This window comes from Sciurus carolinensis, chromosome 9 (assembly GCF_902686445.1).
Source record: "Sciurus carolinensis chromosome 9, mSciCar1.2, whole genome shotgun sequence".
Taxonomy (NCBI): Eukaryota; Metazoa; Chordata; class Mammalia; order Rodentia; family Sciuridae; genus Sciurus; species Sciurus carolinensis.
The window spans coordinates 29,520,633-29,545,302 of NC_062221.1; the positions used below are offsets into that span (position 1 = coordinate 29,520,633).

The following is a 24,670-nucleotide window of genomic DNA, read 5'->3' on the forward strand; positions in this document are numbered from 1 at the left end:
ATGACCATAAGCAGAATATCCAAGAACCCTGGGACATTAAGAGAACAAACTTAAGAAGCATTGGAGGTGGTAAGGTGTGGTTGCACATGTGTACAATACCAGTGACTCTGGAGACTGAGGCAGGAGGATTGTACATTTAAGATCAACCTTGGCAACTTAGTGAGGGCTTAAAGACTTGGTGAAATTCTGTCTCAAAACATAAAAAGGGGCTGGGGATATGTTTCAGTGGTTAATCAACCCTGTTTTCAATCCCCCCAGTTCTCCCCCAATAAATGTCATTGCTGGTGCATTCCTATAATCCCGGCAACTTGGGAGGTTGAAGGAGGAGCATCAGAGATTCATGTACAGTTTCAGCAACTTAGTGAGTTCCTATGTCAAAATAAAAAAATTTAAAAAACTGGGGAAGTAATTCAGTAGTAGAGTGTCTCTGAGTTCAATTCCTAGTACCCTAGCCTCCACTCCCCAAAAAAGGAGTTATCAGGATTGAAGATATCAGGGCATGGAGATAGAGGCTAATATCATTAAGAACATTTTTAAATGTTAGATACATTAGATACATTAACAAAGATGTTAAGAGCATTTTAAAATGTGTAATAATAGCAGAAATTCCAAACCTTATAAATGAAATGGACATCCATATACATGAGGCATATGGAAACCCAAATAGACAAGATCAAAAAGAACTTCTCCAGAACACATCATAATCAAAATGCCTAACATAGAGAATAAGGATAAAATATTAAAGACCACAAGAGCACAAGAGAAAAATGTCAGGTCATATTTAGTGGCAAACCAGTAAGACTTAATTCTGACTTCTCAGTTCAGATTCTAAAATACAAGAGGGCATGGAATAATATAACCTAAGCTCTGAAAGAAAACAACTGCTAAACAAGAATGCTATATTGAGCAAAGCTATTATTCAGAATTGGAGAAACAGAAACTTTTGAAGATAAGGATAAACTAAAAGAATTCATGACTACTAAACCAAAACTCCAAAAAATACTTAATGAAATACTACACAAAGAAGTCCTCAAAAAACAAACCCTAGAACTCCTAAATAGATAAAGCACACTAGAAGAGCAGTCAGCAAATGAAAATTAAGACCAAATTAAATATTCAAAACTAAAATGGCAGCAAAAAATTAATAGATTTTCATAATAACTGAATATAAATGGTCAGACACTCTAATTAAAAGACATACACTGGTAGAGTGGACTGAAAACTAAGAAACGACTATATGCTGTTTGCAAGGAACTTATTTCATAGGTGAAGTCATCCACAGACTGAAAGTAAAAGGATGGAAAAGATATTTCATGCAAATGGAGTCTGCAAAACAAGCAGGAGTAGCTATTCTTATAGTCAATAAAGCAGATTTCAAGCAAAAATGTATCAGAGACAAGGAAGGTCACTACATACTGGTAAATGGAACAACCAGAAAAGATGATTTAACAAGAGTAAATATTTATGCCCAAATGTTGCTATACCTAATTACATCAAACATTTCTTGACATTAAGTTTTAGACACCAATACAACATACTGGACAATTTAAAGAGGATCCTCTTACCAGTCGACAGGTCATCTGGCATAAAATCAATAAAGACACTTATAAGTTAAATAATGCTATAAATCAAAAGGACTAACAGACACCTATGGAATATTTCGTCCTAAAAAAACTAAATTCCCTTTTTTTCTCAGCAACTCATGGAACCTTCTCCATCATACTTCACATCTTAGGTCACAAAGCAAGTTTTAGCACATACAAAAATTTTTAAATATAATCCCTTGTATCTAATCAGATTGCAATGGAATAATACTAGAAATCAAAAGCAAAAATATTATAGGAACCTCATGAAATATGGAGATTGAACAATAATCTTTTGAATAAGCAATGGATCATAGACAAAGTGAGAGAGAAAAAGAATTCCTAGAATCAGTTGCTGGGAATGGCAGCCATTTTGTAGAGTCCACAGCTAGCTAGCCTCCCTATAGAAAGTTAAATCAACATAGCTTGTCCTTACCTTCAGATAGAGATGAATAAAACCAGAGGTAATATCTCTGAAATGAGATGTCTCAATAATCTGTCTAGAGGGAACATGTGGAGGCATTCCTGCTAGCTAGAAGTTACTACTGAAACACCTTCCCTCTCACCCTTGACAAGGGTAGGGTTTTGGAGCAGACCTGAGCGCTAATGATGGGGTAGACAGCACCCCAGCAGGTAGAGTCTGAAAAACAAGCAGGAGTGACACCGTCCAGCGAAGTCAATTTGGCGCAGGGGACAAAAGAGTAGCGAGGCTCTTAAATTCAGAACGGTTTATTGATGAACCTCGAACCTCTAGAAAAAAACCTTCTCTCTTCTTCTCTTGGCGCTCAAGGAGAGCCGGCTTATATCCCCTCCAGGAGGCGAAGGGTAGGGCTGACGCCAATCATGCAAAGATTAGGTGAGAGCTAGCTGCCCAATCATGGCAAAGGTCAAAACGAGCAGGCATGAGCAGGAGCACCTATGCACACGTTGTGTGCGTGGACTTAATTGGATACGGCCAATGACAAATCACCTGGGTGCACTTATGTCAATTAACCTCCTCACTGCCGATGTGATCAGGTGCTGTTCTGGCTGGCACAGCCCCCAACACAGGAGTAGCAGGGGAAGATTAAAAAAAGTCTGAAATAATAAGTAAGAAATAAAAACAAAGCCAGAGATTAGATTTAGGAAGTGAGGCACCTGATGGGTCTTCCATCCCTGATAGAAACTGAAACTGAATGACTAACAAAGGCCCCAATTCTTTATTTGAGGGGAAGTATGTCAAAGGCAGGGATAAAGTTTTAGTGTGGGAGTAGTCTTGTTTCAGTGTTTGGCAGGTTACACCCATCTTCAGGAGTGTGTTTGATCCTAAGGCTGTGAGCTAAGACAGGGCACCAGCATGATCTGGATTTTCTCAAACTGGGGAATTTCACTCAGGAGTTCCCAGAAAAGCAGCTTCCTTGCCTTACATTGGCTCAACAAACCCACAATTCATATATGACTTCCAACAAGCTAATCACTCCAGGGAAGTACTGTCTCTGACCCAGTACTCAACACAGTCTCTGTGGGAGATCAGACAAAGAACGGGAGCAGAAGCCCATGAATCATGGCTAAGGGAAGTGAGAGCTAGGTTGCAGGTGGGCCAATACTCTCTATCCCAGTCCTCAGAGGGGAGAAGCACCTGCAATTCACAACTATAGGCAGTGAGAGATCAGAGGCAGATAGCCCCCAGGCTCTATAACACTCTAGAGAAGACCCTGCAGAAGGGAGCAACTGCATGGTATACCACAGCAGTCTGAATGACGCCCTGAGCCCTGCATTCTGATTCTACACCCAATAGAAACAGCCAATAGATGTAAAACAACATCCTCTAAGAGTTCCACCTCAGGCATCTGGGCTGATGAACAAGAACTGGCTGGGAGAAATCCATAGCAATGAAGAAAGTAGCTCCTATGTCTATCTCCTCTAGGAAGATCCAAAGCTGGAGAGACGGGCATCTTCTAAAGCTTCCAAATTCAGATGAAATACAAACCAGGAAAACTAAGTAAGAATTTTCTCTACCTTGGCATGTATTACTTTAAATAATTCTGGGATCAATTTTGATCATACATATATTACTCTTCATTGTAATTTAAAAAAAATTTAGTTGTCAGTGTACCTTAATTTAATTTAATTATTTATATGTGGTGCTGAGAATCAAATCCAGTGCCTCACGCATGCCAGGAAAGAGCTCTACCACTGAGTCACAACCCTAGCCCCACTTCATTGTAATTTAATAGTTGTTCCCCTAGTTGATATCATGCCTTCAATCCATCTGTTATATTTTTCTAATATTTTAAGCATTAATTTGAATCATTCTTTGTTTTCCTAGCCCAGGTTTATACTTTCTCTTTGCATCCTCTATTTCCCCTTTATATTACCTGCTACTGCCACAAATACCCCCATTCCTTTTTATTCTTTTTACCTTGGTTTGTATCATTCTTTTCATCATTTCTACTTTTGTCCACATATTCTCTCTTTTTCAAAATATGTCCTATAAAATGTAAAATTAATTTACTATCCTTAATAACTAATTTCTCAACCTCATCTAGAATATTACTAAAAATTTATACCTGGATTAGAGGAACTTTGGAGAACATTACCAACTAGTTTTTGTATTTCCTAAGAATGATTAGTATAAGGCTTTGCTCTGAAGTAATCATAATAAATAGGGCTTCATGTCTTCTCTCAAAGTGGTGCTGATATTTGGAACAGCTGAGAACACACATTGAGTGAAAGTATTAACACATGAATATTCACCTATCCCAGAGCTCTTAAAAATAAGAAGCTCACTAAATAGTCTCATCATAAAAGTAGAAGTGATAATTATCCCAGTGAATGAGTAGACATACAAGCAATATGAAAAATCAAGGGAACAAAGCACCCCAAACAGCCCTTAACACTTCAACAAGTGAGCCTATTGACATTACAATGGAGGAAATGATGGAGAAAATATTTAGAAAGTTCATAGTTAAAATGTTAAATGAACTAAAAGATGGAAGAAATGAACTTAGGGAGAAAATACAGGAAGTAAAATATCATTTCAATAAAGAGACATTCTGAAAAATAATCAAATTGAAAACCCTGGAAATGAAAGACTCAATAAATAAAATTAAAAATCAATGGGGATAGTAGAATGAAACAGACATTATTACCTTATGGACATAATATCACTGCATGACATGTGATTCTACAACATGTACAATAGAAAAATGAGAAATTATACCCCCTTTGTGTATAATATATCAAAGTACATAAATACATTCTTCTATCATGTATAACTAATTAGAACAAATAAAAAATTTAAAAAAATCAATGGAAAGAACCATCAATAGATTATATCACTTTGAAGGTAAATTCTTAGGCCTCAAATCTTGAAAACAAAGTCAATAATAAAGAAAAGATGTTAAGAGACCATGATCAGAATATTCAACAAATCTGGGATAACATGAAGAGACCAAATCATAGGTGTAAATAAAGGTTCTGAAATACAAACTAAAAGAAACTACAATCTCTTTAATGAAACAGTACCAGAAAAATTTCCAAATCTTAAGAAAATGATAGAGAAGATAGAGACACTACCTTGTATTCTATCAGATCATAATGGATTGAAGTTAGAAATAAATGAAAGAGTAAGAAACAGAAACTACTCCAACACCTGGAGATTAAACAATATGCTATTATACGATGAATGGATAACAGAAGATATTAGGAAGGAAATTAAAAAATTCTTAGAGGTAAATGAGAACAAAGAAACATCATATCAAAATCTCTGGGATACTATGAAAGCAGTACTTAGAGGAAAATTTATTTCATGGAGCACATTCAATAAAAGAAGTAAAACTCAACAAATAAACGACCTAACACTACAGCTCAAAGCCCTAGAAAAAGAAGAACAGACCAACACCAAAAGTAGTAGAAGACAGGAAATAGTTAAACTCAGAGCTGAAATCAACGAAATTGAAACAAAAGAAGCAATACAAAAAATTGACAAAATAAATAGTTGGTTCTTCGAAAAAATAAACAAAATTGATAAACCATTAGCCACACTAACAAAGAGAAGACGAGAGAAAACCCAAATCACTAAAATTCGGAATGAACAAGGAAATATCACAACAGACACAACTGAAATACAAAACATAATTAGAAGCTATTTTGAAAATCTATACTCCAACAAAATAGAAAATTTCGAAGACATCAACAGGTTTCTAGAGACATATGAATTGCCTAAACTGAACGAGGAGGACATACACAATTTAAATAGACCAATTTCAAGTAATGAAATAGAAGAAGTCATCAAAAGCCTACCAACAAAGACAAGTCCGGGACCAGATGGGTTTTCAGCCGAGTACTACAAAACCTTTAAAGAAGAGCTCATTCCAATACTTCTCAAAGTATTCCATAAAATAGAAGAGGAGGGAACCCTCCCATTCTATGAAGCCAATATTACCCTGATACTGAAACCAGACAGAGGCACATCGAAGAAAGAAAATTTCAGACCAATATCCTTAATGAACATTGACGCAAAAATTCTAAACAAAATTTTAGCAAATCGCATACAAAAACATATTAAAAAGATAGTGCACCATGATCAAGTGGGTTTCATCCCAGGGATGCAAGGTTGGTTCAACATCAGGAAATCAATAAATGTCATTCACCATATCAATAGACTTAAAGTCAAGAATCACATGATTATTTCGATAGATGCAGAAAAAGCATTTGATAAAATACAGCACCCCTTCATGCTCAAAACACTAGAAAAAATAGGGATAGTGGGAACATTCCTTAACATTGTAAGGGCCATCTATGCTAAACCCATGGCTAATATCATTCTAAATGGTGAAAAACTGAAAGCATTCCCCCTAAAAACTGGAACAAGGCAGGGATGCCCTCTTTCACCACTCCTATTCAATATCGTCCTTGAAACTCTAGCCAGAGCAATTAGACAGACCAAAGAAATTAAAGGGATACGAATAGGAAAAGAAGAACTCAAACTATCCCTATTTGCTGATGATATGATTATATACTTAGAGGAACCAGGAAATTCCACCAGAAAACTTTTAGAACTCATAAGTAAATTCAGTAAAGTAGCAGGATATAAGATCAATGCACATAAATCTAATGCATTTTTATACATAAGTGATGAATCTTCAGAAAGAGAAATTAGGAAAACTACCCCATTCACAATAGCTTCGAAAAAAATAAAATATCTGGGAATCAATCTCACAAAAGAGGTGAAAGACCTCTACAATGAGAACTACAGAACACTAAAGAAAGAAATTAAAGAAAACCTCAGAAGATGGAAAGATCTCCCATGTTCTTGGATAGGAAGAATTAATATTGTCAAAATGGCCATACTACCAAAAGTGCTATACAGATTCAATGCAATTCCAATTAAAATCCCAATGATGTACCTTAAAGAAATAGAGCAAGCAATTATGAAATTCATCTGGAAGAATAAAAAACCCAGAATAGCTAAAGCAATCCTTAGTAGAAAGAAGTGAAGCAGGGGGTATCGTACTACCAGAACTTCAACAATACTACAAAGCAATAGTAACAAAAACGGCATGGTATTGGCACCAAAATAGAAAGCTGGATCAATGGTACAGAATGGAGGACACAGACACAAACCCAAATAAATACAATTTTCTCATACTAGACAAAGGGGCCAAAAATATGCAATGGAGAAAAGATAGCCTCTTCAACAAATGGTGCTGGGAGAATTGGAAATCCATATGCAACAGAATGAAACTAAACCCATATCTCTCACCATGCACGAAACTAAATTCAAAATGGATTAAGGACCTTGGAATCAGACCAGAGACCTTGCATCTTATAGAAGAAAAAGTAGGTGTTCAACATGTCGGCTTAGGATAAGACTTCCTCAACAGGACTCCCATAGCACAAGAAATAAAAGCAAGAATCAATAACTGGGATAGATTCAAACTAAAAAGTTTTCTCTCAGCAAAGGAAACTATCAGCAATGAGAAGAAAGAGCCTACAGAGTGGGAGAAAATCTTTGCCAATCATACTTCGGATAGAGCACTAAACTCCAGAATGTATAAAGAACTCAAAAAACTCTACACCAAGAATGCAAATAATCCAATCGACAAATGGGCTAAGGAAATGAATAGACACTTCACAGAAGAAGGTCTACAAGCAATCAACAAACATATGGAAAAATGTTCCACATCTCTAGTAATAAGAGAAATGCAAATCAAAACCACCCTAAGATTCCATCTCACCCCAATTAGAATGGCGATTATCAAGAATACAAGCAACAACAGGTGTTGGCGAGGATGTGGGGAGAAAGGTACACTCATACATTGCTGGTGGGGCTGCAAATTAGTGCAGCCACTCTGGAAAGCAGTGTGGAGACTCCTTAGAAAACTTGGAATGGAACCACCATTTGACTCAGCTATCCCACTCCTTGGTCTATACCCAAAGGACTTAAAATCAGCATAATACAGAGATACAGCCACATCTATGTTCATAGCTGCTCAGTTCACAATAGCCAGATTGTGGAACCAACCTAGATGTCCTTCAATTGATGAATGGATAAAGAAACTGTGGTATATATATATATATATATATATACAATGGAATATTACTCAGCCATAAAGAATGATAAAATTATGGCATTTGCAGGCAAATGGATGAAATTGGAGAATATCATGCTAAGTGAGATCAGCCAATCTCAAAAAACCAAAGGACTAAAGATATTGCTAATAAGTGGATGATGACACATAATGGGGGGTGGGAGGGATTAGTGTTAGGGTTAGAGTTAGGTTTAGGGAGGGGGGCAAGAATGGAGGAAGGAAGGACTGTATAGAGGGAAAAGAGAGGTGGGAGGGGTGGGGGGAAGGGTAAAAATAACAGAATGAATCAAAAAACATTACTCTATGTAAATTTATGATTACAGAAATGGTATGCCTTTACACCATGTACATACAGAGAAACAACATGTATCCCATTGTTTACAATAAAAAAAAATGTATGAAAAAAAAAAGAAATTTTATTCTTTAGTCAAAACTGTTGTTTTTACCCTTGTGCAGGATTTTTAAACATTTAGTTAATATAAACCATATAGATTTGTTAGAAGAAAAAAGCTGTCCTAATACTGATATTAACCTTTTATGATATTAGCAGCATTTTCTCTGTTCTTAGATGAATTTGAGACTAATTAAAGCCAAGGAAAAGGAAAAAAAAAAAAAAAAAGAAATGATAGAAACCCATATTTAAGAAGCACTTCAAACCCCAAACAACAAAGATGAAAAAAGATCCTCTCCAAGACACATTACAATCAAAATGCCCGGCATACAGAATAAAAGCCACAAGACAAAAATAACAAGTCACATTTAGAGATAAGCCAATTTAGATTGCAACTGATTTCTCAACTCAGACCCTAAAAGGCAGGAAGACTTAGAAAGATGCATACCAATTCCTGAAATAAAATGGATGCCAACCAAGATTATTACACATAGCAAAACTATCCTTAAGAATTGAAGATGAAATAAAAAACTTCCCTGATAAGTAGAAACTAAAAGAATTCAAAATCACTAAGCCTGCACTACAAAACAGATTTAATAAAATATTTCATACAGAAGAAATAAAAAATAAAAATAAAAACCAGAATAGGGATGAATCACACTAGAAGAATAGTCGATTAGAGGATAATTGAGTGTGAAATAAGTATTATAAGTAAACCAAATGGCAGGAAATAAAAATTTTCTCTCCATAATAACATTGAATTTAAATAGCCTAAACTTTACAGTCAAAAGACATAGATTGGATTACAAAACAAGACAAAATCATATATTGTTTAAAAGAGACTCATCTTACAGGCAAAGATGTCCACAGATTGAAGGTGAAAGGATGGAAAAAGATATACCATGCAAATGAAAACTAAAAGAAAGCAGATGTATCTACTTTCATATAAGACCAAAGTAGACTTCAAGTCAAAACTAATCAGAAGAGACAAAGAAGGTCACTTCATACTGGTCAAGGGAATCATCCAACAATAAGAATCATTCAACTTATAATCAATAGTGATTACAAGTGTTTATGCCCCAAATGATGATGCATCTATATACAAAAAACAAAACTTTCTTGATGTAAAGAATCATAGGACTACAAAATGATAATACTGAGTGATTTCTCTCATGTCATCCACACACAAACTAAGTAAAGACTCATCAAAACTAAAAAAACAAACAACAAAAAAATAAAAAAAATATCAAATTGACCTAATGACTTCTATAGAATATTTTATCCATTGACAATGGAATTCACTTTCTTCTCAGCAGCACATGGAACTTTCTCTAAAATAGAACATACTTTAGGGTACAAAGTAAATCTTGGGAAATAAGGAAAAATAGAGCTAATTACTTATCAGATCATAATAAAATGAAATTAGAAATTAATGACAAAACAAAAAGCAGAAATTTTAACACCTGGAGATTAAATAATACAAATTTAAATGAGTAATGGATCACAGAATAAATCAGGGGAGAAATAAAAAAATTCTTAGAAACAAATGATAACAAAATACGACATATCAAAATCTCTGGGACAGTATGAATAAAGTTCTAAGTGAAAAGAGCACTAAAAGGGCCCTACATTAAAAATATAGAAAGATACCGTATAATTTAATATTAACCTCGAGGCCCTAGAAAAAGAACAAACTACTTCCAAAATGAGCAGAAGATAGCAAATAACTAACATCAGATTCAAAAGTAATGAAATTGAGAATTTAAGAACACAAAGGATCATAAAACAAAGAGTTAGTTCTTTGAAAAGATTAGCAAGATTGGTAAACCCTTAGCTAAACTAACTGAAAGTATTATGGGAATTGGGCAAGAAGTGGCAAACAGCACTTGAAGAGTAGGAGAAAACAAACTTTATTTTATGCTGGTGGGCCCAGAGGAGATCAGCACTCCAAATTCTGAGCTGCACTTACCAAGGTTTTCACAATATTAATAGGCTGTCTAGTGTCATAAATTTTCTTGTCTAAAATAATATATAGTTGTGTACAGATTTCCCAAAAACATCATATATGATTGTGTGTAAGGGTTTCAAAGTGGGAAGTATGTTTACAGAGTGTGAAAAGGGAGACTGGCTCCTCTTACTAGGACTTGGGTAAATCTCTAGGCTTGGGCCTGAAATCTTCACAGGTGCTTTTACACTTTAAAGGAAAGGAATTAGATCTTAGGGTAAGTCCTTTACCTTCCAAAAGGAAGGAGTGAATGGTGATAATTAGGTTTCCTGAAAACCAGCTGGTGGGAATGGGGAGGGGAACTTTGTCCCTTTTCCAGGCACTAATTTTTGTAGACAGCATCCTTAGTTTATTTTATATCCATGCCTGGGTCAGCTACCCACTACAAAAGAAAGAGAAGACCTAAAGCAACAAACTGGAGATGAAAGAGGAGATATCACCAGACACTTCTGAAATCCAGAGGATGATTAGAAATTATTTTGAAAATTTATACTAAAGATTTGGTGATGGTGATGGGTTTGGAGTGTTGGGATGGTATTAGATAACTAAGATGAGGTGCCAAAAAACGAATAAAGTTACAAAAAGATGTTAGTGAACTGTAAATGATGATTGGTGGACCTGCTGATGGAGAATTAAAAAAAAATCTAGCTGGGAAGAATGAGGAAACCAAGAGTTTGGTAGAGCGAGAGGGAAGACAAGAGAGATTACACCTATCTGTGAACCTCAGGAAGAGCAATGTTAATACACAAAGAATAACTCTAAAGAAAGAGATATGTGTAATACAGTCTCTCTGAATTTCATAACAAAGCATTACTAAATAAGAAATTTCTTTTATGAGAATTCTTGCAAAAGAAGCTGGAGGCCATGGCTTACATAGAAATTGAGAATTCAGAGCACTGTAATATGGGGTGGGAAGTGAAGACAAATCAGATACCTAATGTAGTACAGAAACTCCTGCTGGTGATGGACAAGAGAAATTCAGGAATGAATGACTCATGGGAGTTGCTATAGTATAGGAGAATTTGCCATGTTCACCTGGATATAACTCCTATGGTGAGCACATGGAGTTGATGATCTTCTGTAATGGCTAATTTGAATTGTCAACTTGATTGGATTAAGAGATGCCGATGATTATGAGGTTTCTGGTGTGTCAATGAGGACATGTCTAGGAATGATTGGAATGTGGGATAGTGAACTGAGGTGAAGACCCTCCGTAAGCATGGCGGCACTGCCCAACAGGATGGTGGCTTGGATGGAATAAAACTTGGAAGAACAAGGAAACAAATGCAGATGCAAGCTTGACTTTCTTGAATGAGTTCTGATTGCTGCTTTGATCATCTGAAGATATCAGACTCTCACTTCTTCACTCTTCCAAAGCAGACTCTGCCAGTGATTCTCCAGGGAGTTTCCAGAAGCCTTGGTCTCAGACTAGGGTAGCACTGTTGATCCCTCTTGTTCTGGGACTTCCACCTCTTAGACTGTACAGATATTGGTTCTTCCAGCTCTCTAGCCTGCAGATGGCCATTGTGGACTATCCAGTTTCTGGTCATGTAAATCAATCTAATAAATCCCCTTCTAATAATCATACTTCCTATTGATTCTGTTCTAGAGAACCCTGACTAATACACCTTCCTGAACTTCAGGCTGTTCAAAGTGATCCTACCCAATCTGTCATATACCAGTTGAGTTCAGATGTTTCTCACCAAGAATATGCAGGACATCTTGGAAAACAGAATACCTCAGATATACTTACTGAGGTATCAGTATCAGAAAATACTTACTGTGAAAATGAAGTGGATTGGCTAACAGATAAGCAAATATTACTACGAGTCCAGAAAGTCCACTTATGCAGTGTTTTTTTTTTTTTACAACAGATCATCTCCTGTGCACATAATAGTTACAAGAAAAAGTTTACATTCCTATGCATGCCCTCCCCCAGTGTCCTCTTTTTCAAAGAGTAAGCCAGTCTTCCCTCCCACCCCTTGAAGGAGAAAACACAATAAGACATAGAAGGGCAAATAGTGAGTCAGAAAATGACACAGTCTGCAAGTCCTTCCTGTCAGATGATGATGATTAGGATGGTGGAACTATTTGGCACTGTTTTTAAAATACACACAACTGTGATTCATAAGGGAAAACAATAAGGAAATGGCAAGATGTTGAAGATTTTTCTAGAGCTGAAGGTTGTGATAATGAGGAGGAACTCCAAATGGGTACTCACAAGGGTTATGGTTCTGATGGTCTAAAGTTATGATATGAAGAAAGTGTATCATTTGGTAAGTCTGAACTGAAGTTGACTTTTGGTCCTGGTACAGTAGAAGATGACTTACTGTAGAGTGTAAGCTGGACCACTGTTTCTATGTTAAAAATAAAGGTTGATAATCATCTTATCCAAGATTGACTGCAGTACAGCATGGCATTCCATGTTGTGAAATTCATATTGGTGATGTATGTCTACCTCCTGGATACCCTGATACCATTAATTTTGATGATTTAAGTGTTTTTGATACATTTAAAAGCTGTGACTTCACATCTATAGATTCTTTCTGAAGTTTATGTGTTAAGTAGAATGGCTCATCAGCATTGTGCATCTTTATCTTGTGGAGAACCTGATGGTCAAGACTTTTAAGGATCTGAATTCAGCAAAAACTAGCTCACCTGGATCATCACAGATCTTTTCCAATTCTTTGTATGGTAAAGCTGTGAAAACCATGGCTCAGGGACTGCGAGTGCCACTTCATTTAATAAGTGCGAAAGACCAATAAGTGCCTTCATGCTTTTCACCAAAAATACAGAAGATACTCAGAGGAATCCAGGGAAAGATAAGAGAGTCATAGGTGTGACCCTTGGTGACAGGGGGAAGAAAATGAAGAATAAAGAGAGAAGGATGTGTACATTAGAAGCAAAGGCTTTGGCTAAAGAACAAAAATGTTTAAATCCTGAGAGGTGGGAAAAGGAAAAGAACAATTCAGGCTCACAACATTAAATCAGGATGCTTGTGTTTCTAAAGTATATAGTTACATAAACATTGACTCTTGATGGAAAGACTTAAGATCCAGGTCTCACCATTTGTCCTGAATTCATGGAGCACAAGACACTGATAGCATTGAGTCTTGAAATGATTTAATAATATGAGTGAGGATTTGCTTTCTCCATTAGAGCATTAAGTATGCTAAAACTGTCAACATTGTAAACCAAATTGCCTTATTTTCCTTCCACCTTGCAAATTGATATCCTGTGGTGCTAAAGTATAGTAGAAAGAAAGGAGAAGTGTACACTTGTTTTATTTTAAATTGTAAGAAAGGGGAATTTAAAAATATGTAACTGTTGTTTATTCATTGGCTCATTACTGCTTAATTAATCTCATAAATGAAGATGAAATGCAGCAAAGATGGGGTTGGCCTTTCTGTAAAGAACCACTGTGTGACCCAGCATCTGTGTCAAACAAGGCAATTTAGTCTGGCCATGCCAAGAGACTGTGTAACATGTGGAAGGTGTTGGTGTGGTTGTCCCAGTGAAAAATGCCACCTACTGCAATTACCACAGGCATGCTGAGTTCATGTAGCATGTGGCAGCACTCATCCATTATTCCAGTGGAGACCTAGTATGGGCCAAAGTAAAAATTAGTTAATAGCATTGGGATATAGTCACTATAACAGTGGTATTAATAGTCCAATGCTATTGTATTTTTTAACTTTGTGTTTTATATCTCCTCACTGATGTATCTTAAATATATTTTGTCATCATATCTTATGGTGGGGGCAGACTTGCACTAATTGCAGTGCAATACTTGCACTTCACTTTTTTTCCAACTGTCTAAAATTAGAGCAAATACATTGACAATTGACTTTTGCTCTGAGATATAATCATGGCTTTACATATTACTTACCAAGTGATGTTTCTGGTTAGGAATCACAATTATAAAATTGATTTCAGTTCATTTATACTTTTTCATGATGTTGTCCCTCAATTTTGCATACTGTATTCTTGTATATTATTTCAAATAAAATGAAAAAAAATTTAAAAAAAGAAAACTTATACTAAAATGAACTAGAAAATCTTGACGATATTGACAATTTCTAGATACATATGAGCTACCCAAATTGAACCATGAGGGTATGGAAAATTTAAATAGACAATACTGGACAATGAAACTGAAGCAGTAATTAAAATCCCTCCAATAGGATGTGGGGAAAAATATATACTCATACATTGTTGGTGGACTGCAAATTGGTGCAAGAACTTGGAAAGCAGTATGGGGATTCCTCAGAAAACTTGGAATGGAATCACTATTTGACTCAGTTATCTCACTCTTTGATATGTAACTAAAGGCGTTAAATCAGCATACTATAGTGATGTGCCACATCAATGTTTATAGCAGCTAAATTCACAATAGTTTAAACTATAGAACCAGCCTATGTGCCCTTCAACAGATGAAAGGATAAAGAAAATGTGGTATAAATACATAATGGAATATTACTCAGCCTTAAAGAAGAATGAAATAATGGCATTTGCCAATAAGTGGATGGAACTAGAGACTTATGCTAAGTAAAACAAGTCAATCCCCAAAATTAAAACACTGGATGCTCTTTCTGATATGCAGATGCTAATTTGCAATAAGGGGTTCGGGATAGGGAAATAGAAGTACTTTGGATTAGATAAAGGGGAATGAAGGGAAGGGAGAGGGATTGAGAATGGGAAAGTTAGTAGAATGAATCAGACATTACTTTCCTATGTTCATATAGGTTCATAGATGAATACAGGACTGACATTAATTCCATATCAGAAGAATGGGAAGGTATACTCCATATGTGTATAACATGTCAAAATACTTCTACTGTCATGTATATAAAAAAAGAAGAAGAAGAACAATAACAACAACCCTCCAACAAAGAAATACTCAGGACCACATGGATTTTCAACTGAGTTCTATTAGACCTCTAAAGACGAACTAATGTTAGTACTCATATTTTTCCTTGAAGTAGAAAGGAGGAAACACAGCTAATTCATTCAATGAACACATTATCACCATGATACCAAAATCAGACAAAAACATATCAAGAAAATAAAACTTCAGACCAATATCCCTGATGAGCATAGGTGCAAAAATACTTACTAAAATATTGGCAAACCATATTCAAAAACACACCAAGAAGATACTACACCATGATCAAGCAAATTTCATCCCAGTGATGCAAGATTTCTTCAACACACACAAATCAAAAATGTAATTCACTACATAGAGTTAAGGACAAGAATCATATGATTATCTGAATAGAAGCAGAGAACCATTTGATGAAGTCTGGAATCCATTAATATTTAAAACATTAGAGAAACTAGGAATAGAAGGAACTTACCTCAACATTGTAAAAGTGATATATGAGAAACCCAAGGTCAACATCATACTGAATGGAAAGAAACTGAAAGCATTTCCTCTAAAATTGAACAGGACAATGATGCCCAGTCTTTTCACTCCTGTTCAACATAGTCCCTAAAACTCTACCCAGAGCAACCAGGCAAGAGAAAGAAATTAAAGGGATGCAAATATAAAAGAAGTAGGGCTGGCGCGAGGCGCTGCATCCCTTGGCGCCTGTGCGGGTCATGGGACTGCGGGAGCCCGGGTAGGACACCGGGAGCGGTGACCCCTGCCACTCCCGGGGGCCGAGACGATGAGGAAAATGAGGCCCAGAGGAGATTTCTGTTCAGAATCACTTAGTTTGAGATAACTACTTAGAAGAGTGACAGCAGCTGGTTTACATGTTTCAGTGCCAAACTAGTTCTCAGGTATCCTGGCTCTGGAAATTGCTATGGGAGATTGGATGACTATTACAGATCCCGGTCTGTCTGCAGAAAGTAAAAATATCTCTCAATATACCTCAGAAACAAAGTATCTCCATCAAGTCTATATTCATAGCAAGTGTTATGTTCTTCATACCTTTATCAAAAAATGTGCACAGCTTTTTCAGTGCCTTCTGCACAGAAGAGAATGTTGAACAAAGTATTTCATATCTTGATCAGGAGTTGACTACTTTTGGTTTTCCTTCATTCTAGTGAAGAATCCAAAGTAAAGAGACAAAGAGAAAATTAAATATAGTTGCTGTTTTAAATTGTATGAATGAGCTACTTGTACTTCAGCGGAAGAAAATTCTAGCTCAGGAAATGTGGAAACAAAGAATCTGAAACTGGGAAGTGATAGGGCCATCTACAGACTGCTATGCAAAACTTAAGGACAACTGGAAACCTCCAAGAGGGAAATGATTGAGCTTCAGGAGAGAGACAGACAACGCAATGCAAGAACGAATTTGCATCAGCTCTTGAAAAATGAGAAAGATGAGGCACACAAATTACAAAATATCATTGCAGTCAGTTACTCATTATAATCATGATTTAGAGAAAAGAGCGTGAATATAATAAACTAAAGGAACGTCTGCATCAACTTGTATGAACAAGAAGGATAAAAAATAACCATGGACGTTTAAATTATGTGGCGAGAGCTGATAGGAAAAGAGGCTCCTGGAGGACTGGTAAAACAGAAGCAGGATGAATTATGTAAAATTCTTTTGAATGATTATGATATCATCAGAACAATCCTAATGGAAATGCTGAAACTTAAGAAGGTTCTTCAGCAAATGAAAAAGGAATGATTTCTCTTCTTTCTCCCCAAAAAGAGACCTAGAGAAGAGCAGATAGCACAGGAACATCACTTGTAGGTTTATTTCTGATGTTGAAGATGCTGGAGAACTAACCAGAAAGAGTATGTGGACCTTTCCTGTGAAAATGTGAGAGAGCCTTACAACAGCATCCGAAACAGTGAGAATTTTGAAAAGTTGTGTAGAAACTTGATAACCAAGTTTCAAAGGTACACTTAGAAGATTTTAATGATGAAGATGTGATATCACGACAAGACCATAACAAGAAACTGAGAAACTGGAGTTAGAATTCAGCAATGTAAAGAAATGATAAAACACAGCAGCAACTTTTACAGCAGCAGCTCACTACTGCATGTGATGATGATACCACTTCACTATTGAGACTGTTATTTGTTGGAAGAAAAGGAACCCTCAAAGAAGAATGGTCCCTTTTAAAGAGCAAAAAAAGAATTTCGAGAAAGAAAGATGAAGCTTTACAGAGGCTGCTATTCACCTAGGTTGGCGAGAGAGGCTTTTGAAGAAGAAAGAGCCAGTTGGCTAAAGCAGCAGTTTTTTAAATATGACTACATTTGACCCAAACTCAGAAAATGTGAAACTTTTCAGTGCCTTCTCAGGAAGTTCTGATCAGGACAATCTTACAGTGCACTCAAGAACACAGCAAAAGAAGCCCCACAGTGTGTCTAATGGTCTCCAGTTTGCATGTCAAATTGACTAAATCTCTTCTGCTTCACCTTCTACTTCAGACTTTTGCCCAACGTGCCTGTGTATCTGAACATAGCAGTTCAATCAATGTACTGAATATAACCCCTGAAAACTACACCAATCAGGTTGGAAGAGAATTACAAATCAAAGTGGAGTGTGGCGTCAAGACCCTGGTCACAGGAAGGTTGCTACAGTGGATGCTCCTTGACCTATACAAATTCTCATGTAGAAAAAGATGACTTACCTTAGATGTGTGTGGATGGGATTTGTTTCATTAACAATCATCAGATTTCACATCTAAGTTGAAACAGGGTATGTCATAAAGTCAGTCATCTATAATAATTCAGGATGGTCTGAGTTGGTTGTTTGGACTTACCTGTCTTTCCTCAAAGAGCTGAAATGCTAAATCTATTTAAAGGATATAAAAGCTTTGGATATGGTATTTTTAGTACAGAAACATCTGGTTCTGTGAATAAAGAATGTATAGATGTTTGGATGGAACACAAAAGCACTAGAATAGTTTCCTCTTTATAGTATTAAAATAGCACTTTTAGGAAACTGATTATTATAAATGTTTTAATTTTTGTCCCAAACATAGTTGTGCATTGGAAGTTTATCTTTACTTGAATGTATACTGTAGATTTTTAACAAAGCAAGTTCTATATTTATTATGTTTAGTGTGATTTTGAAATTACCTCTTTCATATTTTTAATAAAATGAATTTATGTATGTTTTGTACATAGATATACATGATATGTTAGAGGCTTTAAAGACTTAAAACTTCTACAAACCATGAGTATAGTAAAATTTCAGTTGTATTGTTTACAGGTGTGTTAGGACCATTGCCACATTGCATTTAAGGTTTTTTTTTAATTCATATGGCATAAATATCAAACATCTGAAAAAAAGAAGTAAATTTATCTCTCTTTGCTGATGTCAGGATCCGCTATTTAGAAGATCCAAAAACTTCATCCGAAGACATCTAGAGTTGATAACTAATTTAGCAAAGTAGCAGGATACAAGAGCAACTATAAGCCAATCACTTCCCTATAGTGCAATAATGAATCTGCAGAGAAAGAAATCAGGAAACTATCTTATTCACATGACCTAAAAAAATAACTGAGAATAATTCTAACCAGGAGGTGAAAGACCCTCCACAATGAAAACATAGATGCTGAAATGAATAAAAAAAGACCTTAAAATGAACAACCCCCATGTTCTTGATAGGCATTATTAATATTGTCACAAATGCCACACACCACCAAAGTGTTATACAGATTCAAGCAATTCCCATAAAATGCCAATGATATTCTTCACAGAACTAAAAAAACAGTTCTGAAATCATCTGGAAGAATAAGAGACCCAGAGTAGCCAAATTGAGTAAGAAGAGTGATGCTGGAGGGATCATAATACTGGAACTCAAATTATACTACCGTGCTCTAGTGACAAAAACAGCATGGTATTAGTACCAAAACAAACATGAAGACAAATTAATAGAATAGAAGACACAGAGATAAATCCACAGATTCGGTCATCTTGATACTACAGCGTTGTGAAACACACATTGGAGAAAAGATACACTTTAAACAAATGGTGTGGGTAAAACAGGATATCTGTATATAGAAGAATGCAAGTAGATGCTTATCCCTCACTCTGTGCAAAGTCAACTCAAAGTGGATAAAAGACTATGATTAGACCAGAAACTCTGTGACTGCTAGACGAAAATGTAGCGCAACCCTCCAACTATTGGTGCAGGCACTTATTTCCTAAACAGGACTCCTAAAGTGCAAGAAATAATAGCAAGTGTCAATAAGTAGGATGGCATCCAATTAAAGTTTCTGTGCAGCAAAGGAGATAATTAAAGTGTGAAGAGAGAGTCTGCAGAATGGTAGAAGATCTGACTAGGGGCATAATGGGGATTAATATCCACAATATAAAGAATTCAAAAAAAACACACAACCACCCAAATTATAAATGATCGAATAACAAAACCAATTGCAGCACAATTCACAATAGTCAAGTTCTGGAATCAGCCTAGGTGTCCATACACAGACAAATGATAAAGAAAACTGGTATACATATAGAATGGAGTTTTACTGAGTCATCAAAAAGAATGAAATTTGTCATTTGTTGGTAATGGATGTAACTAGAGAAATAATGCTAAGTGAAAGAAACCAGAATCAGAAAGTCAAAGGTTGACTGTTTTCTCTCATATGCATAAGATTAGAGAGAGAGAGGAGAGATGAGAGAATATAAAAAAGGGGATTTTGCATAAATTGAAAGGAGAGCATAGTAGAGGAAGGGGATCAAGAGGGGCGAAGTGGGAAGGGTTTGGAAGTACTAGAGAATGAAACTACCAAATTATGCTATGTTCATGTACAATATACCAAATGAATCTCATATATATAAATCTCATATATATATACAAAATGATAATGCACTAATGATGATGATAATGATAATGATAACAGAATGGAGCATAACGTGGAGCAGTCAATTGGAGAACCGAGAAGGGAAGGAAGGGGAAGAAACTGGGAAGGACATTGAGCAATTATGTTATGTGCATGCACCAAATTGGCATGATGAATTCTACTATTATATATAAATATAATGCACTCCTAAGAAAGTCAGTGAAAGTGCTCATTTATGCAAAGAAAATATAGAAAAGATAAACAAGTAACTAAGTAGATTGGTTACATATAGAGTGGTTAAAAAGAAAAGAAAAGAAAACAAGTGGGAATACAATAGTAGAGATAAGGAGGGACCAAATGTCTCTGAGAATAACTTTTTGTATAATTCTCTTAAACTACAATATGATTCACATACATAAAATAGTTAAAATCAAACAGGAAGGAGGTGAGAATTCAGAATTAATTCAACACTAAAAATTATCTAATTGTATTTAAAAAATGACATAACCACACTTGAAGGGATAGGGGAAAAATAACCTAGTATTTGTAGAACAGTATCTTTTTTTTAGTTTGGCTGTTTTTAGTTATACATTGGCTGACTAGTATAAAATAAAAGACATTAGGAGTTTCTATATAATTATGTACTTTAGTTAGTAATGGTCTTTCTCACAGGGAATGTGTTAGCAATTCTAAACTGTACACCCGAATTGAACAAATGAATAAACTAGTGTAACTATTGAGAATTGGATTTCTGACTGTTGGAGAAAGAAGTGAAAATTAGTAAGGTGAACACTGTGGCATTGAACTAGAATCTGAGGTACTATATGCATCATGGATTTTAACATATATGTATATAAATCCAGAATAGATATATTATATATGTGGTTTCAATATCACACATATATTTCCTAAGTCTGCTGAGGGCCTGTGTATTAGTTTGTTAAGTTTTGCATAACAAAATGCCATGTACTGGGAGGCTTAATAAAAATTTATTTCTCATAGTTTCTGAAAGTCCAAGATCAAGATGCCAGAAAGGCTGATTTCTGGTGAGGTCTCTCTCTGTGGCTAGTAGATGTTGCCTTATGTCTGTGTTTCACTTGACCTTTTTTCTGTGTAACAGTCCTGGTGTCTCTTCTTCTTATAAGGACATCGGTCCTATTGGATTATAGTCCCACACCTATGACCTAATTTTAGCCTTAATTACTACCTTAAAGGCTTTATCTCCAAATATGGTCACATTGGGACTTCAGACTTCAACATATGAATTGTAATTGGGAGGGGCACACAATTCCGTTCATACAGCCTGAATATAACAATACCCCGCAAGATGGCAGACTAGAGGCGGCTGCATTTCATGTTACTCCAGGACGCAGGATTCAAAAGAGAGATAGTGAGAGACTTGGGACCAACTCAAAGCCACCGGTTGAGTCTCTCCCATTGGCGGGGCGCCCGGATGAAGCAGTACCCCGAACGCAGGGAACTTTGTGAAGTAGAGTTTGCTTGGCGAGACACCCCTCCTCCCACTGGAAGCGGTAAACACGGACACTGGGATCATCGTAGAGGATGCAGCTCAGCACAGTGCTTGGACTCGAACACCACTGGGGCTCCGGGCGGCTACCTGAGAGAAGCAGCGTGGCGAGCTGTTTACACTCAGAGCGACCGCTTCTGAACACCGGAGGGTTGCCCGAGGAAGAGGAGAAGCACGGTGGGTCGCTTGGTCTAGTGACTGCATCAGAGCCACAGGCGGTTGCCAGAGGGTAGGCAAGTGGTGAGTTTTGGATTCAAAGCGACCGCTTCCTGAACACCGTGGCCTGCCTGGAGGAGCGCGGTGGTCGCTTGGTCCCGAGTCGACCGCTCCTGAACCCCCGGGGGATACCCCAGGAGGAGGAGGAACAGGGTGGTCACTGGACTCGAGTGACTGCCTATGGCTATGGGCAGTGGGCGGAGGAGGAGACGCGAAGTGAGTTTGCTTGGACTCCTATGACTGCATTGGAAACCAGGCAGCTCTCTGGAGAGGAGGTGTGTGGTGGGTCTCTGGTCTCGGAGCTATTGTATGGGGCTCCAGGTGGCGGCTCAGAGAGGGCCGCATAGCCAGGCGATTAGGTGCAGAGCAGGTCCCAGACCTAGATGGCTTCTTGCTGGAAGAGCCGCACCGAGACACGCCTAGGGCGGAGCGAAGTTTCCAGGACTGGGCAGATTCTCTGAGGAGAGGCAGCCTAAGGACTCGTCTGCGAAGGGTGAGGCTCCCAGCCCATGATAGGTCCGGGCCCCTGGGAACGTTGCCGAGGAAGACAGCCCAATCCAGGCAGTAGTTGTAATTGAGGGGAACCTCTAGGAGGGAACTGACCATCGAGACCTCCCCACCAGGTGAGTCTTCCCCGCCGGGTGATGGTTTTCCCACAAGATCGTTAAAACCAGAGACACAGGAAAAACAGGCCTTGCCTCAGCCTGCAGCCTAGTTCCCCTTTGGATGACCACTGGTCAACAAGTGGTAGCACCTCTGCCCACTATCAGGAATATACCCCACCTGAGGGTCCCAACCCTACAGAGGCAGCTTCCTTGTGGAGCACTGCATTCACTTCAACTTCCTCAAGACTTCAGGCTACTGAAGGATAAGGGGATATACTAGCAATCTTCAGGGACATTATAATCATAGAGGAATCTGTAATATCTTAATGACCCACTGATTCCTGAAAAATATGAGAAAACAAGGAGAAATGCCCCAAACAAATCTAGATTTACATCATAAATCCAAACGACCATGGCAGAAGAATGACAGAAAGGGAGTTCGAATGTAATATTAAAATGATCAAGAAGCAAATGATGAATGAAAAAGCAAATGCAGGCATTGAATGATGAGATGAAAGAGCAAATGCAGGCATTGAATGATGAGATGAAAAGCAAATGCAGGCATTGATGATAGCACCAATCGACATTAAAGAGCAAATACAGGAAGCAAAAGATCATTTCAATAAAGAGTTAGAGATATTGAAAAAAAAACAAACAGAAATCCTTGAAATGAAGGAAACATAAACCAAATTAAGACTCCACAGAAAGCACACCATAGGAAGAACACCTGGAAGACCAGAACCTCAGATATTGAAGACAAATATTTAACCTTGAAACAAAGTTGAACAGAGAAGTTGTAAGAAATCATGAACAGAATCTCCAAGAACTATGGATATCATGAAAAGGCCAAATTTGAGATTATTGGGATTGAGGAAGGCTTAGAGAAACAAACCAAAGGAATGAACAATCTATTCAATGAAATAATATCAGACAATTTCCCAAATCTGAAGAATGAAATGAAAATCAGTCAAGAGGCTTATAGGACTCCAAATACACAAAATTACAACAGACCACACCAAGGCACATTATAATGAAAATACCTAACATACAAAATAAGACAGAATTTTAAAGGCTGTGAGAGAAAAGAACCAATTACATTCAGGGGGAAACCAATACGGATATCTGCGGATTTTTCAATCCAGACCCTAAAAGCTAGAAGGCCTGGAACAACATTTTTCAAGATTTGAAAGAAAATGGATGCCAACCAAGAATCTTATACCCAGCAAAACTTACCTTCAAATTTGACGAATGAAATAAAATCATTCCATGATAAACAAAAGCTAAAAGAATTTACAAAAAGAAAGCCAGCATTACAGAACATTCTCAGCAAAATATTCCATGAGGAAGAGATAAAAAACAAAGAAGCAAATCAGCAAAGGGAGGAATTATCCTAAAGGACTGTCAAATAAAGGAGGAACCAAGTGTGTGTCAAAAAAATAAATAAATAAATAAAATTTAAAAAATGAACCAAATGAACAGGAATACAAATCATATCTCAATAATACCCTGAATGTAATGGCCTGAATTCATCAATCAAAGACATAGACTGGCAGATTGGATTAAAAGAAAGATCCAACAATATGTTGCCTGCAAGAGACTCACCTCATAGAAAGAGATACCCAGACTAAAGGTGAAAAGGATGGGAAAAACATACCATGCACATGGACTCAGCAAAAAAGCTGGAGTATCCATCCTCATTTCAGATAATGTGGACTTCAGCCAAAGTTAGTCAGAAGGGATAAAGAAGGACATTTCATAATGCTTAAGGGAAGCATAAATCAGCAAGATATAACAATCATAAACATCTATGCCCCAAACAGTGGCTCATCCTGTATGTCAAACAAATCCTTCTCAATTTTAGAAACCAAATAGACCATAACACAATAATACTAGGTGATTTTAACAAGCCTCTCTCACCACTGGACAGATCTTCCAAACAAAATTGAACAAAGAAACCATAGATCTCAATAACACAATCAATAATTTAGACTTAACAGACATTTA

The 24,670-nt window shown here is 36.8% G+C and overlaps 2 pseudogenes; both read left to right on the plus strand.

Moving 5' to 3' along the window:
• The first annotated feature begins 11,448 nt into the window (after positions 1-11,448).
• On the plus strand, positions 11,449-13,540 carry LOC124993365 (HMG box-containing protein 1-like; annotated as a pseudogene).
• A 2,821-nt stretch (positions 13,541-16,361) lies between these two features.
• Positions 16,362-18,155, plus strand: LOC124993510 (afadin- and alpha-actinin-binding protein-like; annotated as a pseudogene).
• The last annotated feature ends 6,515 nt before the right edge of the window (positions 18,156-24,670 follow it).